Here is a 14364-nt window from a genome sequence, read left to right as displayed (position 1 = left end):
TCCCACGTAGAAACACCGAGTCTTCATGCTGGCAGACCAGGAAGCAAAGGGAAGCATTACCACGGTGGTTTAGAAAACCAGAATGAACTTCTGTGGTACTAGGGGGAGGTCTGTACCTCGCGATACCCTGTGGCATAGTCTGGGGTCCCTTGCCTAGTGATAATCACAGTATTTGTTGACCAACAGTTAGATTAGCAAATCTTGACCCTCTCCTGGGGAAAGATGTGGGTCACCTGGCAGGAAAACAATCAAGGCAGCAGAAGGTCAACCATGGGTGAGGGGCAACAAGAGATGGTTATCCTTCTCCATCACTGGCCTGGTCCCAACGACCCCACAATCTCTCCTCTCCTCTGCTCTCCTCTCCCCTCCCCTCCCCTTTCTTCCCCTTCCCTCCTCTCCTCTTCTCTCCTCTCCTCACCTCCCCTCTCCCTCCCTCTCTCTCTCTCCTCTTATTCAGTCTCCACTTGTTCCTTCTGTTAGTGATTCTAGCACTGGTACAAAGAGCTAGAGAGAGAGTGCACTTACTGTGATTTCTAAGTGGATTGAGCAGTGCAGGGTGGGAGGGTGGGAGGGATGCAGGGGAGCTTATGGGTGCCAACATTTCTTTCCTTACCTGTGCTTCATAGACCCCGCTCTTCTGTGGGATTCCCTCTAGAAGCCTTCCTTGTGGCTTTGATCTATTAAGATTTTGCTGGTTTGTAGGACACTGCTTTCTGGGCATTTATGGCGTGGAAGGTCAGGCTGGTTCCCGTAGCTGGAGGAAACCCCTAAAGGGGAAGAGGATCTGTCAGTAAATACTCAGGCCATTATTGTCCAGAGAAATTTTGTGATGAATTATCCACAGCTCCTCAGAGCTCTAAGGTGGAGTGAGCTGTACTGTCCTCCGGTGCCTGCTGTGGGCCACACGCTGTGGGGGCCGACTGCTCCTGCCTTTCTCCTCTATGGTCCCTCAGGCTTTCTCTCTCTCTCTGACCTGAATCACCTCCCAGAGAAACATCTCATGTGCAAGTCCTTGTCCCTTGGCTTCTTTCACATTCACCCAAACTAAGTCAAAGTGTGCACACACACTTCTCTCTCCAAGAAATTACCCCATCTTCTCTTTTACCAGCCAGTCTTCCATAGTTTCAATGATGCACCTTCAAAGCATATTTCCAAGTAGCAGCACCTTGGAATCCTCAGATAGAGCACTCTCCAATTTTTCACTTCAAAAAATATCACTTAATTAAAAACCTTTTTCTTTATTTTTTGGCTTTTTAAAATATTTGCTTTCAGGTTTTCTTATATTTAAACCTCTCGCATAATCTATCAAAGTGTTTGGCAATAGCTGTTGAATAAATGACCCAATGTGAGTAAATGAATAAATATTTCATACATCCCTAATATGCTCCAATTCATGTAGTATTTATAAGAATATACAATGGTTATTTTTTTTAAAATCTTAGTCATGGCTATATAGTAACCATAACTAAGAATCTGAGTGTGAAGTTCAATGGTTTCATTGAATGCTAATGTCTAAACAAATATAAATGTGCTTATTGCATCTAAAATCCTGTTTATTGGATATAGGTAGTGTTCCTGATATTTTAGGTGAGATATAGGGCTGAAATATAAATATAATATGTGATTTTTGTATAATTATTGCCTTGTGATAAATTACTTAATGAAAAATGCATTCACCAAAAATGTCCATATTTTAATCACATATTAATGATGTTCAACTTAGAGTTCATTAGAATTATTTAATAACATAAAATGATCAATTCACATTCAAATACCCTTAGTTGTCTAAAAGTGTCTTTTCCTAACTTTTTCTTCAAATAGGATTCAAGCTGGTCACACAACTATAGTCAATTCTTACATTGATTATCACCTATTTTTTTCCAAATCACGTCATTCTAGCAAATCTGCAAAAGCTACTGGTTAATTGGAGAAATTTGGGTATTTTGACATTGCATTCCCTCACAATTTTAAATGACTAACTACTTTCTTAGAAAATCCTCTCTACTTTGTTTTCCACACTTTTATATTGTCTACCTCTTTGGAACCCAATGGCTAGATTAGATTAGATTCAGGATGAATTATTTTAGGCCAGAAACCCAATTTGTTGTTATCAAGTATTTTTCTAATAATTTTATTTCTAAAAAGAAAGTATAATAATCTACTGCAATTTTGGTGAAGTTAAGATAATGAGTGAATTCAGCTCACATCACTCTGGTTTTCTTTATTTTAAAATTTCTGGTGAGGAGCTAGAGTTGTGGCTCAGTGGTAAAACACTTGTCTAGCATGTGCGAGCCCTGGGTTTGATTCTCAGCACCACATAAAAATAAAATAAAGGTATTGTGTCCAAGTACAACTAAAATAAAATATTTTTTAAAATTCTGGTGAAAATTGTATCTAATATTTCCATAGGATTATCAATCTTTTAATTTTTCCAAATATGATTATTAAAATGGTGCTATTAAAAATAATGCAATCATCATTTTATGAAATAAGAATTATTTTAATGCCAAAAATGTAAAATGCATACTTTCATAATAAAGGATAATTCTCCCAAAGACAGTTTTAACTTTTATCCACAGGTGGGCACAGATATTGATGTGGAAAAATGCATGCACACATCTACATGAACACACACACCCCATGTGCACACAAATGCTGCATCCGGTTATTTTTTTCTTTGATTTTTCTGAGGTCAATGATGACTTTATCTTTGCCTGGCATCTAAAGATGGACTTTAGTTGAGAACCACTGCCCCCCATCAAACGGGACACACAGAAGAATGATATTCACTAGATTATATTGTTTTATTGTGTGTATGTACAAATATGTAACAACAAATCCCACCACTGTGTACATCTATAATGCACTAGACAAGCATGGAGGAAAGGACAGAAGATTAAACTCTGTACCAAATGTGTGAATGCAAAGGTATTCCAAGCTAATTCATTGATGATCAGTAGGTAAAGTTATAGTCCATAAGTTCTGGGAATGTGGTGAGTTGTAAGGGTTCTATCTTCGGGATTGGGGTGTCTGATAGCTTCATGACTGTGGCATACTTGGTGGCTATGGAAGTTTCTGTGCAAATGCACAGAATGCCTAGCTGCTAGGAAATGCCTGGCTGCTGTAGCAATGCCCTGCATGAGAAGGCTCTGTAGTACAGCTGTGCCTCAACCTTGATCTCAGGCACACAGCTCCTAGAAATAAAGAAACTGGTTTGTTAAGACAGCCACAATGTTTCACCAAGCTCCACTGTACCTAAACTTGTTCACATAATAGTAACTTTAAACAATGGACTTTTTTGAGAGCTACACAAAGCTCCTTACATTGCATATTGCAATTATAGTATGTAACTGAGGAATAAACTGCATAATGTTGCTAACTCTGTAACCTGCCTAATGACACAACAGAAAATAATGGACTACTGATCCAGTGACCTAATATAACCTATTGTATAAATAAAGCTGGCAACTTGGACAAAGGACATTCGCCCATTCTGCCCTTCTGCCTTTGCAATCTTCTCTCTGTGTCTCCTTTTGTTTTCCTTACAGTGAGCTTTCAATATTCTTATCCCTGTGAAATGATTTAGTTGGAAATATTCTCTATAGAAATCTTTCCCTGAGTAAGGATGCAGCTATTTGAATACAATATATAAAAACAGACATGGTAAATGCTTGATTATTTTACTTATTTATGAGTTTTCAAATAATCAGTTGATATTTTAATAACTTTTAAAATGAGTGAAGAAATTCATTACTATTACTACCAAAGCATCATAATCTGTGGTAAACACACCTCTGACCTCAATGAATCCAGGTTCCTCCGTTCCTCTGTGCTTGAAATCACCATCAAAGGAATACAGGAGTCACTTTGGATGGATGTGACCTATTCATCTGTGTTGCATTCCCTAGTCTTCTGCTGTATAAGATGTTCCAAGATCTTTTTGTTGATTGTAGTAGGACACCTTGAAGCAACTATTTCTCTAAGGAGCAGTAGTTCCTTCAATGGGGAGCAATACTGAGAGACCATAGTGGGAGTGCAGGGAGGCCATTGCTAGTTATGCCATTAGCTTTTAAATATGCTCAGTGAAGAGAACAGAGCCATGAATATTTTATGAGCTCACAATTCCAATCTGAAATGTTTAACTCTTTATGATGATAGGCTTTGTATAATTTCCTTGATTTCCTATGAGTATCTTTTTCCATTTACATAGCAAATCTTGGTGCTGTTATTATTAAAATTACCAGTTCTTTGTTTTATGTTACTATATGTAATAATATTTTCAAAGTATAAATCTATTGAATGCATTTGAGAATTTAAGAAATCCTTTCAAATATTTCCCTTTTTTGGGAGGGAGTTTATTGCTATTTTATTGAATTATAAGAGTTTCTACAAGGAACTTTTGGGAATTCCAGTGGCTATATAAAAGATGCTAGGAATTAATAATCATCTAGGAAATGTGAATCAAAACCACAGATTTTACCTCACACCTGTTACAATGGCTACTATGAAAAAAAAGATAATGAGTTGACAAGATTATGGAGAAATTGTAATCCACATAAACTCTTGAGGATGATGAAGAGTGGTGTGGCTATTATGGATAATATATATGTTCCTTGAGAATCTTAAAATAAAATTGCCATATGATCCAGCATTCACATTACTTACTGGGGGTTTCAATTCCAGAATTCTGAAGACATACCTATATCCTCATGTTCACTGCAGCATCATTTAAGATAACAAAGACTTGTAAATACCCTACATAGCCATCATTACAGGAGTGGATAAAGAGGGTGGGACATATAAGTACAATGGAATATTATTTACCCTTTAAAATGATAATCCTCTATTAGCAACATTTGTAGACCAAGAAGACAATATTCTAGGAGACTTAAGTCAATCACAGAAGGGCAAATGCTGCAGGATTCCTCTTACATATGTGGAATATCAAATGTATTGAAGTAGACAACAAAATGGTTATTAGGGACTGGGAAGTTGTTGTTTAATAGTCATAAACTTACCCTGCCACTGGATGAACAAGTTCCAGATCCACTCTATTTATCATAGTTTCTATTGTTCATAGTAAGTTATTGTGCAATCAAAGAATTAAGAGGGTATAGCTCATATTAAGTGTTCTCACCAAAACATGCAAACAAACAAACAAACAAAAAACCCAAAACGTCCCAAGTAAACTTTTGGAGGTGAATATGGTGATGATAACATGAATATACACATATATTTGAATATGCATTAGTTAAGTGCAGTTATTTATATATCATTTATACTTCACTAAAGCTTGGAATATAATAAAGTTTGAGATTTTCAATGATTCTTTGTGTCTTTAGAATTCTAGAGGGAATTGCAATGAAAACACCATGTTATAATTTCCCTTGGATAAATTATGTTCTCTGTACCCTTATGTACCAATTTAATACGAAGTTAGATTAATGACTTTTTTAGTTTTATTATAAGCAAAAGGATATTGATTGATTTTGGAACAATGCCTAGCATTAAACATTATGTTATAGAACTGAAATTATACTAAATAAGAAACATTTATTAAATTTTTACCTACTAAAATATGCTAGGATGAAACTGATTTCAAAGATAATGGTCACATGGAGTGGAAGATGTCATTCCATTTTGTACTGCAGGTGTTAGTTAACCAATATAATTAAAAATACATTGAAAGAACAGAAACTGGAAGAAAAATGTAAACAGGCTATTTAGAGTATGAAGTGATTGGTGCACCAATATTATGCATTAGATACATAACAATACATGCAAAAATACATATATATGCTTGTTACCTTTGCTATTTTATTGGGGATGCTATTTGTTGAGGTATATTTCAAATTGCACAGTGAGAGCTATGGATACTACTAAAGTGCACCCGTGATGCCAATGACCCTTGAATGCAGAAACTTGCCATTTGGGGTGTAAATGGTGCAATAATGTCACAGACTTCTGGGAGTAGAGAAATCAATCAATATGTTGGTTCCATAGCAGAGGCACCCTGGGATTCCTCTGACAAGTGGTGCAATCTCCCATTTTCTCTCTTGTTCCTCTACAACTCTATTCAAACTTTTCAATAGAAAGCCTGGCCAAATGCCACAGAAGGAGGAAGAGAAAAAGTAAGAAAAAAAAAGTAGAAGTCAAATGTTAGAAAATAAAAGTAACAATGAATGTGAACTCCCTGACCTTAAATAAAAGGGAAAAAATGTACAAAGTGTGGTGCTCAACAAAGCCTTGCTAGAATAAAGGAAGCTTGGCTCACTGCCTGTGCGGTCCCTTAACAGATCAGATTTAACTGCCAGTACTTTCTTTGTACATTCTGCATTTCACTGCAATCCTAAATCCATAATCAGCTTTCCCAAGCATCTGATGGCGTTCAAATCAACTAGATACAACCAGGAATATTCTGGTAGTCTAAATCACACATTGTACTGGAACATTTTGGGAAGAAAACGATCAGATTTTCCAAAGAAATGATAAAGGATTACAACTTTCAAAATAATACAATATAATAAGAAGAAAGCTCTTTATTCTCTAAAATTAAATTATTCTTTCTTTAGCCTTCTTCATTTAATATTATGTACTTTATTTTGAAATTTTGAATTATCTTCCAAATTTAGTGAAATGTGAAAAAATACTTAATTTCAGAAAAATCTTATATCAGCATTATATTAAAATATGTGTATTCTTATTATGACAATTATTTATTTGGAAAAAATAGAATGTGAGTTCCATTTATGTTAAGGAATATGGAATTGGATTTTTTTTTTAGATGAGTTCATACAAGGAAAAGCACAGATCTCAAGAGTGAAATTCAGTTCTTTTCCTTATTTCTCTACCAGGCCTCTCCCTTGATAAAGAAGCTGTGTTTGACAGCCTTTGCTCACCTGGGTAGGAGCCCATAGTCATTCCATGACCAGAATACATTGTTGTGATTGGCTCCACCATATGTTAATTTTGCCTGTTGATGAACTTGATGTAGGTGGGAATTTAGTCAGTATTACATGAAATTCATCCCCATTACTATGTCAGGATAATCTTCTAAGGAATTATCAATAGCACCACAAACTTCTGGTCTTTATAGAAAGAGTGTTTTGAATCTGGATTTGCATACATTCCATTGAACAGTTTGGTAAGCATTGACACATGAAAACAACCGAGAAACAGTCACCAAAGCCAAGTTATAAGCATATCCAGCACCCTCATGCTATCCCATGGTGTGACTTATCCCTGCCATCCCTAGGAAGCCACTGATCTACTTCTGGCAGAGCTGTGGGCCAATGTGCTTCTATTATTTTACATAGAGGAATCATCTGGACATCTGTAAGTTTTGTATGTTGTCTTCTGTCAGTATAATCGCATTAAGATTAACCCTTGATGTTTGATTTATTCACATTTTTTTTACTTTTTATTATTGAGAAGTATTCCAATATGTTTATGCAGTACACACACACACACACATTCATTCACCTACTAATGCACATTTGAGTTGTTTCAGTTTTTTCACAATTGCAAATAAAACTCTCTGGACATCTATATACACATTTTTGCATGGACAAATGCAATAAATTTTCTTGACTAAACATGGAGGAGTAGAAGGGCTAAGGTGTTTGTATATACACAATTAATTAATGATAAACTTTCCGCCTCTTTTCCAAGTAGCTTTAATTTACACATTTCTAATGAATAATGTGATAATACTATCCAATGGGGCTTTTTATCATTTGTACAATGCCTTGTCTAAGAGTTCTACTTAAATACTTTGCCATCTGTAACTAGATTGACTTCATTTTTTTAAATTATGAGAGTTCTTTTCATAGTTTGGTTACACATATTTGTCAGAAGTGTGCTTCTTTCTTTCAGTGAACCACCTTTTTATTTATCAGAAGTGTCCTTTGCAAAGAAGAATGATTTAATTTTTATTAATCCCAATTTTTTTTAACATGGTACCTACCTTTAGTTGCCTATATAAGGAATTTTGACAGTCCCATGCACTTTCTGTCACCAATATTATATTTTCATAAAGTGTCTATTTGGATTTCATGAAATGGGCAACTTTCTATTGTTTTGTTTATTTTCTGATTATTGAGTATCCTCAGTTTTTCAGGTACTCTGACTGACTGTTATTTTGGTGGGTTTTCATCACTGTGACCCAGACAGACAATAACCATTTAAAAGGAGGAGAGAGCCATCTGGCCCTGCAGTGGCAGGGGTTTTAGACCATGGTCTGATGACTGCGTGGGTTTAGGTCTCACTGCAGCAGAACGTGGGGGCAGGAGGCTGTGGCAGAGGCAAGCCCCTGGCTCGTGGCACCAGGAACCCGACAAAAGGAAAAAGGGACAGAGATGAGTTCTATCCCCAGGAGTCACGCCAGAGACCGTCAGCCTCCAGTGTCCACCTGTGTGCATTTTCCACCACCTCCCACTAGTCCTGTTTATTATCAACCCATCAAGTGGGCTGACCCATTGATGAAGTCAGAGCCCTTCAAGGTGCAATCAATTTCCGAGACCCCTATCCCTGAACTTTGCTGCGTTGGAGACCAAACCTTCACGGCATGAACCGACAGGGGGCGCTCCAGAACAGAACGTCATTGTTTTCGGAATCTCTGACAACATCTTGGATTGTGGGCGTGATTGCATAAACCTGCTTTATTTTTTTCTTTCTCTCTCTCTCTCTCTCTCTCTCTCTCTCTCTCTCTCTCTCTCTCTCTCTCTCTTTAAACACTTTCTTTAGGCAATAAGCTGTGGCAATGATAGGACAAACCTTGTTGGTCTCCTGTAACATGTCTTTGCTAATTGACACTCCCCTCTTAGAAGAACCCATTCACCTCCCTTTTTAATTCCTCTCCCGGGATCATAGAGTAACTAGTGCCAACCTGAACACAAATGTGACAAATCCACCATCAGATGGAATAGCAACTGAAAACTGTCCCCTCTGCCTGTCCATCTTTGCAGGGGGTAGTATGAAGCTCTACAAATAGCCTTCTTTAGGTGCTTAATCTATTTTGAACTCATACTACACAAAGAGAACTGCCTTATATCCTTAGAGTACAATTACTTTTGCATTTATTTTATTTTTTTCTACTATGTGCCCTTTTAGGATTTTTTTTTTTTTTTGTACCTTGTTGAAAAAAAAATCTGGAAATAGCTGTTTTGACTCAGGAAAATCCTGTGGTTTCTCAGGATGTAAGTTGCAAAGTCCATCATATTTGGGGTCTTCCTCATTTGTTTCCCCTCTTTCATTGCCACTTCGGGGGCCCAAACAAATATCAGCAACAGGACAGAGAAAGATATGAGGCTTTCAGAATATCTTGGCTTAGCCGTAGTTTCTGCATTGTGTCTTGGTATTAAAGACCTAGACACCATGTAGCCCTGTCAGAGCCTGTAGATGATTGAACCCGAAGGATGGTTTCAAGTTAATTGAAAAGTATAGCACCTGGGTTGACAGAGCAGCAGTTTATTATGCACAAACTCAACTGTTGAATTAATTGAGAATTTTCAGAAAACGGTTCATTCTCTTCCATTCAAAACAAATGAGTAAAAGCCAATACCAAAAACTTCTTTACTAATTTAGGCAGAAATCTCTGGTTAGGATTATTAAAATGCCTTGTCTTCTGTACACAGAAGAAACACACACACACACACACACATACACACACACACACACACACACAGAGGACTTTATTACTTTAATAGTAGACACAATTTTGAGTTGGGACTCAAAAGTCTCAAACTCTGAAAGAGTAAGTAGCACTTCCATTAGTTGTCATTCAGACATTACACATAACATAAAATTTAAACAAATGCCCATTTATGATCACAAAGCTGCTTTGGCATTCAGCCATAGCCCAGACAGGTTGTCTGCTCCTGATTGTCTCCAGGGCTGCAATCAAATCATCCCTGAGGCCCAGGGTCTCTAGTGAAGGCACTGCTGAAAGCGGATCCAGATTGCATGTGTGGGTTTGGGTGGAGTTCCTTCCTGAAGGGCAGCGGGGCAGAGGGCCATATTTCCCCTCTGACTATGGAGCAAGGCATTGAAGTTTCTTGAGATGTGGAGCTCCTGCACATGGTAGCTCTCCTCCTGCCCAGGAGGGGAGGCGTGTGCTAGCAGGAAGGAAGCCTAAGTCCCTGCAACTGGTTCCCAGGACCTGATGCCATCAGCCCTGCCTCACTCCATGGTGAAAAGAATCTGCACAGTTCAAGTTCATTTACAGAAGTAGGACTCTGACCCACACCATGTACATACTTCCCCAGAAAATCAACCTCCCTTCTCACCACACACACACACACTCACACACACACAAAATAAAGATAAGTATTTGAGGTGACACATGTGTTACTTACCTGATATAGCCATTTCACAATGCATACGAGGGTCAAAACATCATGCCATATACTTTTATATATATATATATATATATATATATATATATGTACATATACATATATATTTATAAAATAGTTATATACTTTGATTCAGTTTTCTATAATCATAATTATACATATATAATTATATATAATTGTTATTATATATATATATATATATATATATATATATATATATACAATTGTAAAAGTACAGGAAGCCAATCTATAGTCCAACCTCTAAGAAACAAGACAGGTGTCTCCAGTGACAGTCTTGGAAACTGACGAGTCATTTCTGTATTGATCAGCCCCACATGGCCGGGACTAGATTACTAGCTGACAGATTCCTTCATGTTTAAACTTGTGACCAACCAGGGACAGCTGATTCCACACCCCCAGCCAATCTCGCAGGCTGCAGCACTTCTTGTCACCAGGCTACAGCCCCCCCATGCCAGTGCACCTCACCAGGGAAGCTGGGGCCTCCCCTTTCCATGTGGAGCGCTCAGTGCCTGCCTGCTTCTGAGCCTCTGCCAAAACAGAGGGGATGCTGGCTGACGCCCTGCCGCAGCAAGCTCAGAGTGAACCGCTGCTGCTTTTCTGTGTGGTTTATGTCCCACCCCATGCAAGGGGAGGAGTGCTGAGGGCCATTACCAAGTAGAAATGACGCATCAAAATTTCCTTGCTAGTGTACCCCATGTTAATGATTTCGCTGTTGACATTGCATGTAAGGTGACCTTGCTCAAAGACCAAGGCGGATCCGGGTTTAGAGCTGATCCAGGTTTGAGGAAGTATCCCGGTCCTTGGGTTTAGGGCGTTCCCGGTTTAAGACAAGGGTTTTAGGGAAGTTGGAGGTTGAAGATTATTGCTGCCGGGATTAGGGCGTTCCTGCTGCCTGAGCTCCCATTGAGCTCTCATGAGACTCAGAGAGCATTTTGGGAGAGGGAGCCTCGTGGAGTAGGTGAATGGGGTGGCAGGAGAACTGGGATTGCCCCAGAACGTGTGTGGAGGTCGGTGTGAGTTTGGGAATAAAGAATTGCTGTTTGAATCTACAAAGCTGTGTGGTGGCTCGTGATTCTGTGCCCAGCCAAGACTGCGGCAGAGGAGAGATCACGCAGCTGGGGACACGAGGGTATGGGACTCGGGGGACCATCTTAGACATCCAAGCACTACAGGACCGAGGCCCGTTTTCTAACCACTCACTCAGACACAGTTTTTCTTTGCTTCCAGGCATTCTAGTCTGAGGTGATCATTCAATTCTATATCTAGAGTTCAAAAATGTGATACCGGTTATTTCATTTGTTATGCTCCTTGAGGCCAACGAATTCCTGAAGCAGGAAATGGTTGGAACAGTGCTACCACTCTAAAAGCTTCAATTCCCATGTGTATTTTACTCTGAGTCCCCAAACCCATCAAATGTGTGCTTTCACCATATGTCTCCTAAAAGTGAGAACTGTTTTCTGTTCATCTCTTGTTCAAGTAAAGATGGCTTCCAAAGTTAAAGGGTCTGGTCCTTTAGGTTCTCCTCAAATTTTTCATTCATATCAAACTTAGACTCTGACTTAGAAATTACATCTATGAAATTTAAACCTATTGTTAAGTTCCAATAAATGCAAGATAATTAGCTATGAAAAGAAGTAGCCCTCAAAATAGAAAACTGAATCAGAGTTTGAATCACCAACCATCTGGGGTCACCCTTACCTGCATGGGTAGCATCCCTATCCACTGAGAGTCCTTATCTATCTTTATATCCTCATGGCAATTACTTATGCCTTCCTAGCAAATGGCCACACGATGCCTCTACTACAAGGGCATGGTCATCTTGACCAGGGAACAAGTGCTCTGGAAGGAAGGGACACGCTGCCATTCAGCCAATGCACTCTGCAGGGGCCTCAGAGAATCCAGTGCTGAGAAGAGAGGACTGTGTGGAGCACAGGCAGCACTGAGGCCCCACAGGCAGAATGCTTTCAGGAAGAATGCGTGAGAGACTAGGTTAACTAAGAGGGGCGATCACGTCCAGGAGACCATCTGAGAAGTGTGCACGTGGCCCCGGAAGAAGTGATAGCAGCAGTGGTGGGGTCTCCAGGGAACTAGCTAGGCTGTATCCACAGGAGCCTGTCCCCCCAAACACAGTGGAGACTGGCAGCAGGGCAGCAGTCTGTGTGCTCCGCGTTTCCCTGGGCATCCTGGAGGACACCCGGCCCACTCAGAGTCCTCTGAGCCCCACTTCTCCCTTAAAATCTGCAGTGGCCTCACCACATGGCCAAGGTGGAACAAGGAGGAGCCAAGGAAACAAAGGCTCAAGACCCCAGTCCCCAGCGAGCCCAGCATCCTTACTGCTTTCCTTGTTCATCGGTGCAGACTAGGGAACCAGACAGCCGGCCTGCTTGTCCCTGTTGCTGCTGGTCTGCGGGAGCCCTTTAGCTAATTGGCCCTTCTTCTTCCTAAGAAAGGTGAAACTGTCGGTGGAATCTAACTACTTAAGTTTGATGGGTCTAACTTCAGCATGCACTGAAGAGGGCATATTAGAATAAATAATACCAGGAGAGAGATATTGCATAAAACACATCTTTCCAAAAGTATCTCTACTTAATATTATTATGTGCATAAGTGTCCCACTATATCATTTTTAATTAGCTAAATTAATCTCATTTTATGGAAGGAACACAATTTAACCTTATTGTTGGCTGTAAGTTGATATTAATTTATTGTAATAGTGTGCTTTATAATAAAAATCTTGGATTAATATTTTATACACACACTTTTTCCTTTTGAAAAAGTAGGTTTATTGGTTGAAAGTTATGTCAGTTTTTGAGAAGAAGTTGTGTATTAGCAGCAGTTCATTACTCTAGAATGTTTATGTCAATTTATACTCCCAATATATTCCTATTTAGTTACTTGCTGATTATTAACAGATGCTATTATTTTGTCCTTTTTACTCTTTGATTTTCTTATATTTTGTTAATTTTCACATGTATTTAACATTTCTTGGTTATTAATTAGGCTGGATTTTTTTTTTTTTTGGTGTTGTGGTGTTGAACATTTCTTTATAAATGATGTCACCTTCTCCTCGTATTCACATTTTCCTGTTGGAGATCTTTTGACTTTTCTAATTAGCCCTTTAAGAAATCTTTTTTAAATTGTTCAAGAATATTTTAAACTTTTGCTTGCCTCTAAGCTTTCTTTTATTGCCTCTAATATTTCTACATTTTTAATATTCCAATTTGAATAGTTTTCAGCAACATCAATTTGTGCATGTAAATGGTTCATGCGGAGATCTGTCAGACTCACCTGTTGTGTGAGGCCACTGGCTCTTCTTCCTGGTAGGAGGAGGAGCTCACAACTTCCGTCCTGCCTTCCATTTCCAAGTTACGGCAGATTTATTTCATCTACTAGCTCATGCACTGATTTTTCTATTTGTTATGAACTCAATATGGAAAGGAAGACATTATTTATTTTACTGGATCTCAGAATCCAAACACGTATGTCCATATTTTCTCAGATTTTGATAAATTTTCTAACTATTCAAACAACTCTCAAATGTAAAATCCTGGAGGGGTACACTTCTGCTGGCATGGTTTCATCTCAATGACAGAAATTAATTAGGAGATCTTGGAAAAGGATTACTCAGAAAAGGTGACACACGCATAAGGTGAAATTTAGGGACACTCTATTCCCTTGGTAATTCAGTTTTGCAAAACAAAAGCTGGCATATAAGAGGTGAGGTAAGAAGTTAACATAATGAGCCAATAGCAAATTCACTTAGATTGTATGCTCCTGTCTGTAGACTCTCCCAGTTACATTTTCTGCTAATTTTCTTATACAATGAGAACATACATTTGTTTTCTCATGTAACATACCAATGCCATTCTTAATGTAGAAGCATAAAAAATTGTGTTGCAAACTTTTTCTCAGATAGGTCTAATTTATGAAAAATACAAAAATGACATACTATGATTCAGAGGAATTAATATTAGCTCCATCTCAAAAT

The sequence above is a fragment of the Spermophilus citellus genome (assembly GCF_964194105.1).
Source record: "Spermophilus citellus genome assembly, chromosome: 12".
Taxonomy (NCBI): domain Eukaryota; kingdom Metazoa; phylum Chordata; class Mammalia; order Rodentia; family Sciuridae; genus Spermophilus; species Spermophilus citellus.
This window is presented reverse-complemented; position numbering follows the sequence as displayed.